Here is a 19,078-nt window from a genome sequence, read left to right as displayed (position 1 = left end):
TTTGATTCAGACTTAAGTTTAGTTAAGTTTGGCATAAATTTGATTTGTTTATATATTATCAAGCTCTTAATTTAAGCTCATTTGATATTTTAAATTTTTAAAATTATTTTAAGTGTCTAAATTTTTACAAACTTGACTAATTTTAAAGGTGAACTACTCTCTTCTTGGTTCACCCTTTAGGTGAATCTGAAAGTACTCGTGGTAGTGAATATTTTAAATTTTTTTTTATTTATTTACTACATTGATAAGAGTTTATTGATGAGCATGATTCATAAATTTTATTTATGAATATTATTTATGAATAATTCATCATCTCTATTCATAAATATTAATAAATTGAACATAAATATTGTTCAAATTTATTCATTTAATTTAATAAATTATTTAAATTTATTTATTTAATTAATCTTATATATATTGAATAAACATAAATAAATTCTTACCTAACCAAAACCAAATACCAAACTTGAATTTACAACCTTAGAAATATGTATGTGCACTTGTATGTCAATATATGAAAATAGCCAACACAAATTACTCATGAACTTTAATATTAAATTTAGGTAAATGTGTAAATTGAAAAAAGAAATGATGTGTTATCTACGAAATACTCTTTAGTTTTTGTATAAAAAAAATAACTGATGAGAATTTTTTTTTTTGAAAAAGTAAATGCTATCTTATAGTTATTTAAACCTCTAATATGATTTTTAAAATTTTATAACTATCTGATTGATTTTTTTTTAAAAAAAATTGATACTAATTTAATTTATAATATTGTTTTTCCTTTCCCTTTTGCCGAGTGAGAATGCAATTAGTCGCCGAGTCATCGCTAAGTGTTAGTTTACATGCATGGAAGATATTAGAAGAGGAGGAAGATGACACAAAAGTTGATTTTGTGAGCCTTTCTCTTCTCTTCTTGACTTTCTATCCGAGCTAGCACAACCTAACACTGAAATTGGTGACCTCCTTCTATATTACTTTTGTCCTGTCAGGAACAGCCAGTTTCATACCATGGTCAGGTCAAGTAGAATCAAGTGGGCCTAATAATTTTGATGAGACAAGTAGGTTGGTGTGATGGATGAACTAGGCAATTGTTGAGACAACTTGGGTTGCCACCCTAAATGGGCGCAATCGAGTTGAACATGCCTAACAAAATTCATCAAGACACTTGGAGTGATTGAGTTGACTATCAAAAAGTGTAAATCTAAGTCTTGATCGACCTATCTCCTAGCCAAAGATTTGGCTCCTAAAATTTGTTGTCCTAGTTGACCCACCAAAGATAAGTCAATCGATGTTCATCATAAAGATTAGACATGTAATATAAGGTGTTAAAGGTTTACTTCTTATCTCATCCAACTCGTTCTAAAGTACTCAAGTAACATTCTTTCATTTTGAATTTACTCTTCTCTAAAGCTTTATTTATCTAGAGGATTGGATGATGGATGGATGAAACAAACCTAGGGGCATGGAAAAGGAAAGGAACCACTATATGTCCATTCTCCATGTTCATAGGTTTGAACTACTTGTCTAAGCTTTCATAGCTCAGTTGGTTAGAGCACCCGTTTAGTAAGCGGGAGGTCTTGAGTTCAACTCTCAATGAAAGCATTTGTTTTTATTTATTTGAAGCAATTATTAATTTTAAAAAAATATTAAATTGGCAATAATTTATTTTTTAAACGAATTAGTAACCTTAACTAATTAACTAATATCATTACAGATCATCAATTCCGTCTTGTAGAATAAATGCTCCTCAGACACGACCGTGCAGCGGCAAGGCTCACCTTGAGTTTGAATCTCAAGACCAATAATAAATTCGCACCTTGAGTTTGAATCTCAAGACCAATAATAAATTTGTCAGTGATATGGAGTCCAAAGTTATAATGTAATTTTAAATTTGACATGATGTAAAATTATTAGACAAGATAAATAAATTTGTCATTGATATGGAGTCCAAAGTTATAATGTAATTTTAAATTTGACATGATGTAAAATTATTAGACAAGATAAAACAGGATTAGATAAAATTTGAAACGTAGTCAGTCAACAACTTCAACTCTGGACCCATAGAACCTGACCTCAACCTTGACCTCATATGCTAATCCTATCCTAGCCTCAGGTCCCAACTTCGGTCTCCTGTGCCAACTTTGTCTCGGTCTTATATACCAACCTCATCTCAATTTATGATCTTGAACTCGATCTCTGCTCGGGTCCTGACTTCGATTTCATGTGTCGACTTTATCTTACCTTATGGTCCCGATCTCGATCTCTACTCGAGTCCCAACCTCAATCTCTTATGCCAACCTCATCTGGATTTCGGATCTCAACCTTGCCTCACTCCGATCTCGGGTTCCAATTTTGATCTCATATGCTGACCTCATCTCAGCTTATGGTCCCGACCTTGATCGCTACTTGGATCTTGATCTCGATCTCTACTCGGGTCCTGACCTTGGTCTTATATGTCAATTTCATTTTCGCTTATGCTCCCAACCTTGATCTTTACTCGGCATGGCCTTGAATTCATGCACTGACCTCATCCTGATCTTGGATCTTTCGTCATCTACTTCTAAGTGGGGCCTATGAAGCTTGTTCATCCATAAAGATCTAGCAATCCTTAGACTGTTTCTCCCGAAGGTCAAGAAAAATATCCCGAAAGATATAGACAATTGGAACGCATATATCGGAATATATCATAAATGGTATCACATATTTCAAGACATGTCTTCAATGGATACTGATGTTTCAGAGATTGGATACATTAACAACTCTATAAAAGATTACCCATATTCATATGCACAGGTATGTATATTTCTCTAAATCCTTAAACTCCTTCTTGTAGAATCCTAATTTGAGTGTCATAGTGGTTTGTCAGGATCCACTCAGCATCATTCTAACTCTTTTTTTGAAGTGTTTTAAAGTCATTTCATTCTCTCTCGCGATTATCTTCGAAAAGTGTACATGTCAGTCCGTTCATTGACTAATAGCTTAATCATCCATTGTATTTGATCGAAACTGTCTTCATGTTCGAACCATAGACAATTGGGCTATTGGACCATTGGGTTGTTTACGCTTTCAAATTTATCGGATGGATGAATTAAAGAGAAGGCTACTTACTTTCAAATTAGTCAAGTCGGATCGTAAGATACGAATGCCTATACTATTAAAAAAACAATAATCACACACTTATTCTTAGTGAAGCGGAAGATTGACCAAACCTTAAACAACAACCTTTGAGAGTTTGAGGTGGTGCGGTTAAGTGTGAGCTCGTATTCAAGCAAAAAAAGGGAAAGCCAAAGGCCAACAAAAACTCCATCTTAATTGTCAACTCCTTTGCGTCATGTACTAAACCTTCATCAATGCTTATAGATTGATGATGCAGTGATAAGGTGTTCAATGAATTATTCGAGCATCGGTTCGAATCTCAACTATGATGCACTGTAATATATTTTCTTTTAATAGGATGAAAAATTTAGAATGTTAATAATTGAGCGAGAAGCCGTGCATGTTTTCGAATTTACTTCACTTGAGTCTCTTCGTATTCTTGTTTTTAGATTTTCAGCCTTTTATGGCGCGCCATCAACATTGTGATCATCCTAATGAAAAATTTGTTCCAAAATTAACCGCACTTTTGTTTCCCTAAATCAGTCTATTCCATCACCCTCAAATTTAGAGTCATTATTTAAAGTATTTGATAATCTTTAAAAACTCTTCAGCAAAGATAGAATCTGCCACCTCAACGGCTCCACGATCATCTGGGAGGAGGTAAATCGAAAAGTTATAGTTGGCTACTATGGGGGAGGGGATCATTGCCTCGGCTTTGCCGAGATTCGACTCTTGCCTACTTCAACAAGTCTGCCTGCACTAACCAACTTAACTATGCCCCGAGGGCAAAAAATCATGGTAAATAAAAATGGAGATGCGGGATATCGATCTCTATACTTCTCGCATGTTAAATGAGCACTCTACCATCTAAGCTACACCCCCAAAAAATTTATAAAGTTGAGTGATGTGATGTAAGGAAAAAACCTGATTGGATTTAGAGAACCACTAAAAGTCCAATAAATCTATGTCATCAAACACTTTTACTTAGAAGTGATTAAAAAAATTTTGAATAGACTTAGAAAATGACTAGTGTTAGTGCAATCCACCTTAGATCAGGATTGACCAATTTGATCGAACTCGATTTGACTCGAGTTGAATTTTAATATTTGATCAATATATTAATTAGATATCAAGTATGTTAAAGTTGATCGGATACTTGACGATGAAGAAGAGTAAAGTGGGTCATGGAGGACCGGATACTTGGCACAAAGAGTAAAGTCCAAGTAGGTCATAATTGACTAGACACTTGATGACCGAAAGTTCAACAGGGAGTTGGTAAGAAAAAGCTAAGTGTGTCATGATTGACTGGATACTTAATGACTGAAAGTCCAACAAGGAGTTGGTAAGAGAAAGTTAAGTGGGTCACGCAGGACTGAACACTTGGCATGAGATGAAAAATTCAAATGGGTCATGGTTGATTGGACATTTGATGATTAGAGAAGTTCAAGTGGGTTATGGAGGATTGGACACTTAGCAAGAGATGAAAAGTCCAAGTGGGGGCATGGAGGACCGGACATTTGATGATGATGAAAGTCTTGACATGTCAAGGTTGATCGAATGTTGGGCAACGAAAAGTCCTAGCAGGTCACGGATGACTGAATATTGGACAGAGGAACTCCAGATAAGTTGAGATTAATTGAATACCGAGAAAGATACAAATTCAGTCTTGAAAATATTGAAATTAGGGTTAACAATAGATTGACAAGACATAGCAATTGATTGACAAACCCTAAACCCGAAATTTTGAGTTTGCTACATGACCAATCGATTGAAGAAGTTCACCAATCAATTTGTGGCTATCATTTGATCAACTCGATCGATTGGCAGAAGGTGGCTAGTGAACAGAATGCCTTGGAATTGATTGGGGCAATCAATTGGTTAAGCAAAATTATTGTTCTGCAAGTTTAAACAATCAGATCTAATATAACAATCGATTGGTGAGTAAGACGAATCAATTGGTAAGCAAATTTCAGCCCGATGTCAACTCTAGAAAAGGGGTTTCGTGGGGACGGGGAGGCACCATTTTTTGGAGATTTGAGGACGAAGTACAAGTGCATTTCTAGACCAATAAAAGGCAATTCCAAGAAATAAAAAAGTACTCAAAGCAAGATTCATGTAAAGTAGTTTACTTTAATTATATTTGCATTTGTATTAATATTTTTTTATTGTGTTTGTTGTAAGAACTGCTTGTAAGAGGTTTCTTCGCCTTTAAAAGGTATCTAAAAAAGAAAAGTTCATAGTGAAGAGAGATCGCTAGGGGTAGGACCTTGGATTAGTCATCTCAAGGAGGTGGATACCAAGTAAAATCAAGGTGTTATGCATGTGGCGTCAATTTTAATTCAAGTTTCTGCTGCACATTCGAACGACAAGCACAAGATTACAATGAGAAGCGATTGGAGCTATTCACATTCTCCTTCTAACTTGCACGTGTCCTAACAAGTGGTATCAGAGTGAGATTGCTCTTCATCGGAACAACCTCTATTGGAGCACGAGCTAGAGGTAGAAGATAAAGTCTCAGAGTTTGAAGGGGTCAAATGGAATTTAAAGACAGACTTAGATACGATATTTAAGTTCCACTACCATTTGAATTAGGAGGCTTCGATATTTGGAAATCAAGAATGAAGAATTTCTTGATGATGGATATAGAGCAATGGTTTGTTATAACGGAAGAATTTAAATCTCCAAAAGATAAAAAGTAAAAATCTCTTCGAAGTAGCAAATGGACCGAGGAGCAAATCAAGAGATCTGAGACTCACGATAAGGTAATTAAAATTTTAACTAATTTGGTTCCTATTAATATTTTGTGTGAATTAGAAAATTACAAGGATGCAAATGAGTTATGGAGTAAATTGGTCAAGCTCCAATGCTCCATGAAGATCCAATTCTACTGGTACAAGATGATTATGAGTACCATGAGGGAGACTCATTAGCCAAGGAACAAGAGGATTTGGAAGTTAAGAGGTGTTCCATATCCAAAGAAGATATTGAAGAAACATCCACCTTCAGAGGGGGGGGGGGGGGGGGGTTTATTGACACTAGAACAAGGAGAACCATCAACATCTGAAACTAATGAGAAGGGTCATGTGTCACCCCTACAATTAAAGAAGGTATAACAAATTCAATTTATAAAAATATAGATCATATAATATGCTTTGAGTGTAGGAAGAAAAGATACTATAAGAGTAAGTGTCAAAAATTAGTCAAGAAGAAGGTCAAAATGACACCAAGGTAAAGGAGAAATCAAATGAGGTTAGCCCCATAATACGGGAGAGGGCATTGCCTCGGCTTTGATTGTAGGAAGAAAGGATACTATAAGAATAAGTGCCTAAAATTAATCAAGAAGAAGGTCAAAACGACACCCAAGGTAAAGGAGAAATCAAATGAGGTTAGCCCCATAATACGGGAGAGGGCATAGCCTCGGCTTGGTCGAAATTAAATCCTTGCCCACTTCAGTAAGTCTGCCCTGCGCCTAACCAATTTAACTATGCCCCGAGGGCAAAAGATCATGGTAAATAAAAATGGAGATGCAGGGTATCGATCCCCGTACCTCTCACATGCTAAGCGAGCGCTCTACCATCTGAGCTACATCCCCAATAAATTTTTTAGTTGAGTGATCTTATGTAACAAAAAAACCTGATTGGATTTAGAGAACCACTAAAAGTCCAATAAATCTATGTCATCAAACACTTTTACTTAGAAGTGATTAAAAAATTTTGAATAGACTTAGAAAATTACTAGTGTTAGTGCAATCCACCTTAGATCAGGATTGACCAATTTAATCGAACTCGATTTGACTCGAGTTGAATTTTAATATTTGATCAATATATTAATTAGATATCAAGTATGTTAAAGTTGACGGATATTTGACGATGAAGAAGAGTAAAGTGGGTTATGGAGGACCGGATACTTGGCACAAAGAGTAAAGTCCAAGTATGTCATAATGGACCGGACACTTAGTGATCGAAAGTTCAATAGGGAGTTGGTAAGAAAAAGCTAAGTGTGTCATGATTGACCAGATACTTAATGACCGAAAGCCAACAGGGAGTTGGTAAGAGAAAGTTAAGTGGGTCACAGAGGACCGAACACTTGTTATGAGATAAAAAATTTAAAGGGGTCACGGTTGACTGGACATTTGATGATTAGAGAAGTTCAAGTGGGTTATGGAGGATTGGATACTTAGCAAGAGATGAAAAGTCCAAGTGGGGTATGGAGGACCGGACATTTAATGACGATGAAAGTCTTGACATGTCAAGGTTGACCGAATGCTGGGCAATGAGAATTCCTAGCAGGTCACGGATGACTGAATATTGGGCAGAGAAACTCCAAATAAGATAAGATCAATTGCATACCGACCAAGATATGAATTCAATCTTGAAAATATTGAAATTAGGGTTAACAATAGATTGATGAGACATAGCAATCGATTGGCAAACCCTAAACCGAAATTTTGAGTTTGCTATGTGACCAATCTATTAAAGAAGTTCACCAATCAATTTGTGGCTATCATTTGATCAACTCGATCGATTGGCAGAAGGTGGCTAGCGAACAGAACGCCTGGGAATTGATTGGGGCAATCGATTGGTTAAGCAAAATTGTTGTTATGCAAAGTTTAAACAGTAGGATCTAATATAACAATCGATTGGTGAGTAAGACAAATCAATTGGTAAGCGAATTTCAACTCGATGTCAACCATAGAAAAGGGGTTTCGTGGGGATGGGGATGCACCATTTTTTGGAGATTTGAGGACGAAGTACAAGTGCATTTCTAGACCAATAAGAGGCAATTCCAAGAAACAAAAAAGTACTCAAAGCAAGATTCATGTAAAGTAATTTACTTTGATTGTATTTGCATTTGTATTATTTATTTTTATTGTTTTGTTGTAAGAACTGCTTATAAGAGGTTTTTTCACCTTTAAAAGGTATCTAAAAAAGAAAAGTTCATAGTGAAGAGAGATCGCTAAGGGTAGGACCTTGGATTAGTCGCCTCAAGGAAGCGGATACCAAGTAAAATCAAGGTGTTATGCATATGGCGTCAGTTTTAATTTAAGTTTCTGCTGCACATTCGAACGAAAAGCACAAGATTACAATGAGAAGCGATTGGAGTTATTCACCTTCTCCTTCTAACTTGCACGTGTCCTAACAAGTGGTATCAGAGTGAGATTGCTCTTCATCGGAACAACCTCTATTGGAGCACGAGCTAGAGGTAGAAGATAAAGTCTCAGAGTTTGAAGGGGTCAAATGGAATTTAAAGACAGACTTAGATACGATATTTAAGTTCCACTACCATTTGGATTAGGAGGCTTCGATATTTGGAAATCAAGAATGAAGAATTTCTTGATGATGGATATAGAGCAATAGTTTGTTATAACGGAAGAATTTAAATCTCCAAAAGATAAAAAGTAAAAATCTCTTCGAAGTAGCAAATGGACCGAGGAGCAAATCAAGAGATCTGAGACTCACGATAAGGTAATTAAAATTTTAACTAATTTGGTTCCTATTAATATTTTGTGTGAATTAGAAAATTACAAGGATGCAAATGAGTTATGGAGTAAATTGGTCAAGCTCCAATGCTCCATGAAGATCCAATTCTACTGGTACAAGATGATTATGAGTACCATGAGGTAGACTCATTAGCCAAGGAACATGAGGATTTGGAAGTTAAGAGGTGTTTCATATCCAAAGAAGATATTGAAGAAACATCCACCTTCAGAGGGGGGGGGGGGGTTTATTGACACCAGAACAAGGAGAACCATCAACATCTGAAACTAATGAGAAGGATTATGTGTCACCCCTACAATAAAGAAGGTATAACAAATTCAATTTATAAAAAATATAGATCTTATAATATGCTTTGAGTGTAGGAAGAAAAGATACTATAAGAGTAAGTGTCAAAAATTTGAGAAGGTCAAAATGACACCCAAGGTAAAGGAGAAATCAAATGAGGTTAGCCCCATAATACGGGAGAGGACATTGCCTCGGCTTTGATTGTAGGAAGTAAAGGATACTATAAGAGTAAGTGCCTAAAATTAATCAAGAAGAAGGTCAAAATGACACCCAAGGTAAAGGAGAAATCAAATGAGGTTAGCCCCATAATACGGGAGAGGGCATAGCCTCGGCTTGGTCGAAATTAAATCCTTGTCCACTTCAACAAGTCTGCCCCGCCTAATCAATTTAACTATGCCCCGAGGGCAAAAGATCATGATAAATAAAAATGGAGATGCGGGGTATCGATCCCCGTACCTCTCGCATGCTAAGCGAGCGCTCTACCATCTGAGCTACATCCCCAATAAATTTTATTACTTGAGTGATCTCATGTAACGAAAAAATCTGATTGGATTTAGAGAACCACTAAAAGTCCAATTAATCTATGTCATCAAACACTTTTACTTAGAAGTAATTAAAAAATTTTGAATAGACTTAGAAAATGACTAGTGCTAGTGCAATCCATCTTAATCAGGATTGGCCAATTTAATCGAACTCGATTTAACTTGAGTTGAATTTTAATATTTGATCAATATATTAATTAGATGTCAAGTATGTTAAAGTTAACTGGATACTTGACGATGAAGAATAGTAAAGTGGGTTATGGAGAACCAGATACTTGGCATAAAGAGTAAAGTCCAAGTATGTCATAATTGACCGGACACTTGGTGATCGAAAGTTCAATAGAGAGTTGTTAAGAAAAAGCTAAGTGTGTAATGATTGATCGGATACTTAATGATCATAAGTCCAACAGGGAGTTGGTAAGAGAAAGTTAAGTGGGTCACGGAGGACCGAACACTTGTTATGAGATAAAAAATTTAAAGGGGTTACGGTTGACTGGATATTTGATGATCAGAGAAGTTCAAGTGGGTTATGGAGGATTGGATACTTAGCAAGAGATGAACAGTCCAAGTGGGGTATCGAGGACTGGACATTTAATGACGATGAAAGTCTTGACATGTCAAGGTTGACCGAATGCTGGGCAATGAGAAGTCCTAGTAGGTCACGGATGACTGAATATTGGGCAGAGAAACTCCAAATAAGATAAGCTCAATTGCATACCAGCCAAGATATTGTTAGGATCGGTTGAATAGCTAGAGGGGGGGTGAATAGCGTTTCTCGATTTTTCTTGATCTTTCTCTGCACAGAGATTAGCGGAAGCAAAAATATAAAAGAGAAAGACAGAGATCAATGCTAACCCGGTTTATTTTACTTGGTATCCACCTCCGCAGAGGTGACTAATCCAAGGATCCACACGCACGCACACACCCGATGCACTATGAATCTTCTTCTTCTCGAAAACTCGAAGGCGGAGAAACCTTTACACCTTTTTAGATCTCCTCAAAATGATATGAAATATTGTCTAGGAGGAGAGAAATAAAGCAGAGATCTGAGCACAAAAACGCTCACAAAAGAAGCACAAAAGAATGAAAGAATAGCGAAGAAGATAAGTTGTTCTCGTGCAGGCTTCTTTTATAATCTCTGCAACATCAGTCGACTGCTGGCAGGGCCAGTCGACTGATGCCTTCAATCGGCAACAAAATCTCGCATTAAAGCGCATTAAATGCTTGCCAATTTTCTGCAACGTTCAAATCACAGTCGACTGTCCAAGACCAGTCGACTGGCAACAGTCGACTATCCATAATCCCAGTCGACTGTCCAGTCGACTCCTGTCTTCCTCTGGCTCGACTGATCTTTCTGTGTGCGTCTGATTTATGAGCAGTCGACTGCTGGCAGGGCCAGTCGACTGGTGAAGCTGAAAAATCACATTTCAGCTTCTCTTGACCTAGACCTCGGCCTTCAAACACCTCCCATAGCCTCATGCCTCCCTGCACTAGCCTGAGATGCTTCCATCAGCTTCGTCATGTCAAGTCCTTGCCAAGACCACCCTTGGACTTCTCCTTGCCAAGACTACCCACTTGGACTTTTGCTTGCCAAGACTACCCACTTGGACTTTTGCTTGCCAAGACTTCCCACTTGGACTTTTCTTTTGCCAAGACTACCCACTTGGACTTTTGCTTGCCAAGACTTCCCACTTGGACTTCTCTTTGCCAAGACTACCCACTTGGACTTTTCTTTGCCAAGACTACCCACTTGGACTTTTCTTTGCCAAGACTACACACTTGGACTTTTGCTTGCCAAGACTTCCCACTTGGACTTTTCTTTGCCAAGACTACCCACTTGGACTTTTCTTTTGCCAAGACTACGCTTGGACTTTCCTGCAAACTTGCATCACACATGTTAGATCAATAAGAATTGCCTAACTTTAAACATGGTTTAGCCAAACATTGAAACTCAATGCACTTGGGGCAACTATTGCACCAACATGGCTAGCGAACAGAACGCCTAGGAATTGATTGGGGCAATCGATTGGTTAAACAAAATTGTTGTTATGTAAGTTTAAACAGTAGGATCTAATATAACAATCGATTGGTGAGTAAGACAAATCAATTGGTAAGCGAATTTCAACCCGATGTCAACCATAGAAAAGGGATTTTGTGGGGATGGGGACGCACCATTTTTTGGAGATTTGAGGACGAAGTACAAGTGCATTTCTAGACCAATAAGAGGCAATTCCAAGAAACAAAAAAGTACTCAAAGCAAGATTCATGTAAAGTAATTTACTTTGATTGTATATGCATTTGTATTATTTATTTTTATTGTGTTTGTTGTAAGAACTGCTTATAAGAGGTTTTTTCACCTTTAAAAGGTATCTAAAAAAGAAAAGTTCATAGTGAAGAGAGATCGCTAAGGGTAGGACCTTGGATTAGTCGCCACAAGGAAGCGGATACCAAGTAAAATCAAGGTGTTATGCATATGACGTCAGTTTTAATTTAAGTTTCTGTTGCACATTCGACCGAAAAGCACAAGATTACAATGAGAAACGATTGGAGTTATTCACCTTCTCCTTCTAACTTGCACATGCCCTAACAAGTGGTATCAGAGTGACCTCTATTGGAGCACGAGCTAGAGGTAGAAGATAAAGTCTCAGAGTTTGAAGGGGTCAAATGGAATTTAAAGACAGGCTTAGATACGATATTTAAGTTCCACTACCATTTGGATTAGGAGGCTTCGATATTTGGAAATCAAGAATGAAGAATTTCTTGATGATGGATATAGAGCAATAGTTTGTTATAACGGAAGAATTTAAATCTCCAAAAGATAAAAAGTAAAAATCTCTTCAAAGTAGCAAATGGATCGAGGAGCAAATCAAGAGATATGAGACTCACGATAAGGTAATTAAAATTTTAACTAATTTGGTTCCTATTAATATTTTGTGTGGATTAGAAAATTACAAGGATGCAAATGAGTTATGTAGTAAATTGGTCAAGCTCCAATGCTCCATGAAGATCCAATTCTACTGGTACAAGATGATTATGAGTACCATGAGGTAGACTCATTAGCCAAGGAACAAGGGGATTTGGAAGTTAAGAGGTGTTTCATATCCAAAAAAGATATTGAAGAAACATCCACCTTCAGAGGGGGGGGGGGGGGGTTTATTGACACCAGAACAAGGAGAACCATCAACATCTGAAACTAATGAGAAGGATTATGTGTCACCCCTACAAATAAAGAAGGTATAACAAATTCAATTTATAAAAATATAAATCTTATAATATGCTTTGAGTGTAGGAAGAAAAGATACTATAAGAGTAAGTGTCAAAAATTTGTCAAGAAGAAGGTCAAAATGACACCCAAGGTAAAGGAGAAATCAAATGAGGTTAGCCCCATAATACGGGAGAGGGCATTGCCTCGGCTTTGATTGTAGGAAGTAAGGATACTATAAGAGTAAGTGCCTAAAATTAATCAAGAAAAAGGTCAAAATGACACTCAAGGTAAAGGAGAAATCAAATGAGGTTAGCCCCATAATACGGGAGAGGGCATAGCTTCAACTTGGTCGAAATTAAATCCTTGCCCACTTCAACAAGTCTGCCCCGCCTAATCAATTTAACTATGCCCCAAGGGCAAAAGATCATGATAAATAAAAATGGAGATGCGGGGTATCGATCCCCGTACCTCTCGCATGCTAAGCGAGCGCTCTACCATCTGAGCTACATCCCCAATAAATTTGTTTAGTTGAGTGTTCTCATGTAACAAAAAAATCTGATTGGATTTAGAGAACCACTAAAAGTCCAATTAATCTATGTCATCAAACACTTTTACTTAAAAGTGATTAAAAAATTTTGAATAGACTTAGAAAATTACTAATATTAGTGCAATCCACCTTAGATCAGGATTGACCAATTTGATCGAACTTGATTTGACTCGAGTTATATTTTAATACTTGATCAATATATTAATTAGATGTCAAGTATGTTAAAGTTGACGGGATACTTGACGATGAAGAAGAGTAAAGTGGGTTATGGAGGACCGGATACTTAGCACAAAGAGTAAAGTTCAAGTATGTCATAATGGACCGGACACTTGGTGATCGAAAGTTCAATAGTGAGTTGGTAAGAAAAAGCTAAGTGTGTCATGATTGACCGGATACTTAATGACTAAAAGCCCAACAGGGAGTTGGTAAGAGAAAGTTAAGTGGGTCACGGAGGACCGAACACTCGTTATGAGATAAAAAATTTAAAGGGGTCACGGTTTACTGGACATTTGATGATCAGAGAAGTTCAAGTGGGTTATGGAGGATTGGATACTTAGTAAGAGATGAAAAGTCCAAGTGGTGTATGGAGGACCGGACATTTAATGACGATGAAAGTCTTGACATGTCAAGGTTGACCGAATGCTGGGCAATGAAAAGTCCTAGCAGGTCACAGATGACTTAATATTGGGCAGAAAAACTCCAAATAAGATAAGATCAATTGCATACCAGCCAAGATATGAATTTAGTATTGAAAATATTGAAATTGGGGTTAACAATAGATTGACGAGACATAGCAATCGATTGTCAAACCATAAATTGGAAATTTTAAGTTTGCTATGTGACCAATCTATTGAAGAAGTTCGTTCACCAATCAATTTGTGGCAATCATTTGATCAACTCGATCGATTGGTAGAAGGTGGCTTGCGAACAAAACGCTTGGGAATTGATTGGGGCAATCGATTGGTTAAGCAAAATTGTTGTTCTGCAAGTTTAAACAATAGAATCTAATATAACAATCGATTGGTGAGTAAGACAAATTAATTGGTAAGCGAATTTCAACCCGATGCCAACCATAGAAAAGGGGTTTCGTGGGGATGGGGACGCACCATTTTTTGGAGATTTGAGGACGAAGTACAAGTGCATTTCTAGACCAATAAGAGGCAATTCGAAGAAACAAAAAAGTACTCAAAGCAAGATTCATGTAAAGTAGTTTACTTTGATTGTATTTGCATTTGTATTAATTATTTTTATTGTGTTTGTTGTAAGAACTGCTTGTAAGAGGTTTCTTCACCTTTAAAAGGTATCTAAAAACGAAAAGTTCATAGTGAAGAGAGATCGCTAAGGGTAGGACCTTGGATTAGTCGCCACAAGGAAGCGGATACCAAGTAAAATCAAGGTGTTGTGCATATGACATCAGTTTTAATTTAAGTTTCTGCTGCACATTCGAATGAAAAGCATAAGATTACAATGAGAAGCGATTGGAGTTATTCGCCTTCTCCTTCTAACTTGCACGTGTCCTAACAAGTGGTATTAGAGTGAGATTGCTCTTCATCGGAACAACCTCTATTGGAGCACGAGCTAGAGATAGAAGATAAAGTCTCAGAGTTTGAAGGGGTCAAATGGAATTTAAAGACAGATTTAGATACGATATTTAAGTTCCACTATTATTTGGATTAGGAGGCTTCGATATTTGGAAATCAAGAATGAAGAATTTCTTGATGATGGATATAGAGCAATGGTTTGTTATAATGGAAGAATTTAAATCTCCAAAAGATAAAAAGTAAAAATCTCTTCGAAGTAGCAAATGGACCGAGGAGCAAATCAAGAGATCTGAGACTCACGATAAGGTAATTAAAATTTTAACTAATTTGGTTCCTATTAATATTTTGTGTGAATTAGAAAATTACAAGGATGCAAATGAATTATGGAGTAAATTGGTCAAGCTCCAATGCTCCATGAAGATCCAATTCTACTGGTACAAGATGATTATGAGTACCATGAGGGAGACTCATTAGCCAAAGAACAAAAGGATTTAGAAGTTAAGAGGTGTTCCATATCCAAAGAAGATATTGAAGAAACATCCACTTTCAGAGGGGGGGGGGGGGTTTATTGACACCAGAACAAGGAGAACCATCAACATCTGAAACTAATGAGAAGGATCATGTGTCACTCCTACAATTAAAGAAGGTATAACAAATTCAATTCATAAAGAAATGATCATATAATATGCTTTGAGTGTAGGAAGAAAGGATACCATAAGAGTAAGTGTCTAAAATTAGCCAAGAAGAAGGTCAAAATGACATCCAAGGTAAAGGAAAAATCAAAATGGGTTAGTCCCATAATACGGAAGAGGACATTGCCTCGGCTTGGTCGAGATTAGATCCTTGTCCACTTCAGCAAGCCTGCCTCATACTAACCAACTTAACTATGCCCCAAGGGCAAAAGATCATGATTAAATAAAAATGGAGATGTGAGGTATCGATCCCCGAACCAAGTCTAACCCGTACTAACCAACTTAACTATGCCCCGAAGGCAAAAGATGTAAATAAAAATGGAGATGCAAGGTATCCATCCCCATACCTCTCGCATACTTAGCGAGCATTCTACCATCTAAGTTACATCCCCAATGAGTATATATAGTTGAGTGATATTATGTAAGGAAAATCTGAAAAATTGGATTGGATTTAGAGAACCACTAAAAGTCCAATAAATCTATGTCGTCAAACACTTTTACTTAGAAGTAATTAAAAAATTTTGAATAGACTTAGAAAATGACTAGTGCTAGTGCAATCCACCTTAGATCAGGATTGACTAATTTAATCGAACTCGATTTAACTTGAGTTAAATTTTAATATTTGATCAATATATTAATTAGATGTCAAGTATGTTAAAGTTGACCGGATACTTGACGATGAAGAAGAGTAAAGTGGATCATGGAGAACCGGATACTTGGCATAATGAGTAAAGTCCAAGTATATCATAATTAACCGGACACTTGGTGACCGAAAGTTCAACAGGGAGTTGCTAAGAAAAAGCTAAGTGTGTCATGATTGATTGGATACTTAATGATCGTAAGTCCAACAAGAAATTGATAAATAAAATTATAAATGACTTAATTATAAATAAATAAATAAATAATTATAAAATAGTGTTATTTGAAATGTCATTTAAAAGGGACAGAGAGGAGGTGGGAGGGGGGTGGCTGTAAGACGAGAGAGGGGAAAACAGCTCTCTTAAATGTCTCATGGTTTAATGAAAATAAAAAATTATGATCTCTCAAAATTAGAATCCGCATCGAGCATGCAACATAATTTACCATTTAGTTACCTTTGAACTAAAATTTAGTTGAATGAGTAAAATAAATTTAACAAATAGACAAAATTATTAGTAACTTTTTGAAATATTATTATTAAAATAAATGCCAAAAATTTGCATTATAAAGACAATAATCACACTATTACATCCCTATAAAGTGAGTTATTTTTGTATCATTAAACTATATCTTCAAACAATTTTGTAAAGTGATTTTTTTTGTATTACTAAATCATATCTTCAAACAACCTTATAAAATGAGTTATTTTTGCATTACTATATCATATTTACTGGGTTAATTTGTCTGTAATGGTAGTGTCCGTTATTAGTAAATGAGTGAGTGATTCAGTAGTTATTCATTTTTGATATTGATTGGGAGGTTACTTTATCCTTGCATATCACTCATCTCTCCAAGAGGAATGTCTCCTTTGATGATGAAAGACAAGAGAAGTTCTTGAGACACAGGTTCTTCCTTTCCCTTTTACCTGGCGAGAATGCAATTAGTCGCTGAGTCATCGCTAAGGGTTAGTTTACATGCATGGAAGATATTAGGAGAGGAGGAAGATGACACAAAAGTTGATTTTATGAGCCTTTCTCTCCTCTTCTCTTCTTGACTTTCTATCCGAGTTAGCACAACCTAACACTGAAATTGGAGACCTCCTCCTATATTACTTTTGTCGATCTGTCAGGAACTGTCAGTTTCATACCATGGTCAGGTCAAGTAGAATTGAGTGGGCCTAATGATTTTGATGAGACAAGTAGGTTGGTGTGATGAATGAACTAGGCAATTAGTAGGTCGGTTGGGCCTAGGCAGTTTGCTTGTGGTAGGGCAATTGTTGAGACAACTTGGGTTGCCACCCTAAATGGGGGCAATCAAGTTGAACATGCCTAACAAAATTCATTGAGACACTTGGAGTGATTGAGTTGACTACCAAAAAGTGTAAATCTAAGTCTTGATCGACCTATCTCCTAGCCAAAGATTTGGCTCCTAAAATTTGTTGTCCTACTTGACTCACCAAAGATAAGTCAATTGATGTTCATCATAAAGATTAGACATGTAATATAAGGCGTTAAAGGCTTACTTCTTATCTCATCCAACTCGTTCTAAAGTACTCAAGTAACATTCTTTCATTTTGAATTTACTTCCCTTCTCTAAAGCTCTATTTATCTAGAGGAATGGATGATGGACGGATGAAACAAACCTAGGGGCATGGAAAGGGAAAGGAATTGTTTCTGCTACATTATGTCAATTCTCAATATTTATAGATTTCACCTAACCATCCAAGCTTTCATAGCTCAGTTGGTTAGAGCACCCGTTTAGTAAGCGGGAGGTCTTGAGTTCAACTCTCAATGAAAGCATCTGTTTTTATTTAAAGCAATTATTAATTTTTTAAAAAAATTAAATTTGTAATAATTTACATTTTAAAGGAATGCATAATGAAAGCATGTGGTTTTTATTTGAAGCAATTATTAATTTGAAAAAAATATTAAATTTGTAATAATTTATTTTTTAAACGAATATGTAATATTAACTAATTAAATAATACCATTACATATCATCAATTTCGTAGAATAAACGATTTTTCCGGCGGGATAGTAACCAAAAAAAAAACAAGGAGCATCGGTGACAAAGGTTGTCTTCGTCTTGGTGCAGCACTACAATTGATATATAAATGCTCCTCGGGCACGACCATGTAGCGGCAAAGCTCCGACGCACCTTGAGTTGATCAATAATAAATTTGTCATTGATACGACGGAAGTCCAAAATTGCAATATAGTTCTAGATTTTGGAATGACGTGGAATCATTAGGCAAGATAAAAGAGGATTAGACAAAAATTCAAAGAATAGTCAGAGTTGACAACCTCAACCCTGGATTCATGAAACCTGACTCTGGCCTCAACCTCATACGCTAATCCTATCCTGGTCTCAAGTCCCAATTTCGATCTCCTGCACTAACCTCACCTTGGTCTCAGGTCCCAATCTCAGTCTTATATGCCGATCTTATCTTAGCTTATAGTCTCGATCTCTACTTGTGTCCTGACCTTGATCTCATGTGTCGACTTTATTTCAACTTATGGTCCCGATCTCTATTCCTGCTGGGTCCCAACCTCGATCTCCTGCGCCGACTTCATCTTGATCTTGGTTCTCGACTTTGCCTCACCTCGATCTCGTCGGTCTTATGTGCTGACCTCATCTCAGCTTATGATCTCGACCTTGATCATTGCTCGGGTCTTGACCTCGATCTCTACTCGGGTCTTGACCTCGATCTCATATGTCGATCTCATTTTCGTTTACTCTGCTCGACTTGATCTTGGATTCATGCGCCGACCTCATCCCGATCTTGAATCTTTCGCCATCTATTTCTAAGTAGGGCTTGTGAAGCTTGTTCATCCGTAAAGATCAGAAAATTCTCAAACTGTTTCTCTCAGAGGATAAGGAATATTCTCGAAAAATATGGACAATTGAAACATATATATCCGAGTATATCATAAATAGTAGCACATATTTCGGGACATATTTAAATAGATACTGATGTTTCGAAGATTAGATACATTGACAACTCTATAAAAGATTTTTCATCCCAATATG

General features: G+C 36.6%; 5 non-coding genes across 5 annotated transcripts; 2 read left to right on the top strand and 3 right to left on the bottom strand.

Annotated features, from left to right (window-relative positions):
* Nucleotides 1–1,531: 1,531 nt before the first annotated feature.
* On the top strand, nt 1,532–1,605 carry TRNAT-AGU (transfer RNA threonine (anticodon AGU)). Its single transcript has one exon. It is a non-coding gene; the product is annotated as a tRNA-Thr (tRNA).
* A 5,013-nt stretch (nt 1,606–6,618) lies between these two features.
* Nucleotides 6,619–6,691, bottom strand: TRNAA-AGC (transfer RNA alanine (anticodon AGC)). The gene has a single exon. It is a non-coding gene; the product is annotated as a tRNA-Ala (tRNA).
* A 2,619-nt stretch (nt 6,692–9,310) lies between these two features.
* TRNAA-AGC (transfer RNA alanine (anticodon AGC)) lies at nt 9,311–9,383 on the bottom strand. The gene has a single exon. It is a non-coding gene; the product is annotated as a tRNA-Ala (tRNA).
* A 3,686-nt stretch (nt 9,384–13,069) lies between these two features.
* TRNAA-AGC (transfer RNA alanine (anticodon AGC)) lies at nt 13,070–13,142 on the bottom strand. The gene has a single exon. It is a non-coding gene; the product is annotated as a tRNA-Ala (tRNA).
* Nucleotides 13,143–17,773: 4,631 nt separating this feature from the next.
* Nucleotides 17,774–17,847, top strand: TRNAT-AGU (transfer RNA threonine (anticodon AGU)). Its single transcript has one exon. It is a non-coding gene; the product is annotated as a tRNA-Thr (tRNA).
* Nucleotides 17,848–19,078: the final 1,231 nt, after the last annotated feature.

The sequence above is a fragment of the Curcuma longa genome, chromosome 6, assembly GCF_044706935.1.
Source record: "Curcuma longa cultivar G26 ecotype Majalengka, Jawa Barat chromosome 6, ITB_CL_G26_1.1, whole genome shotgun sequence".
Lineage (NCBI taxonomy): Eukaryota > Viridiplantae > Streptophyta > Magnoliopsida > Zingiberales > Zingiberaceae > Curcuma > Curcuma longa.
This window is presented reverse-complemented; position numbering and strand designations above follow the sequence as displayed.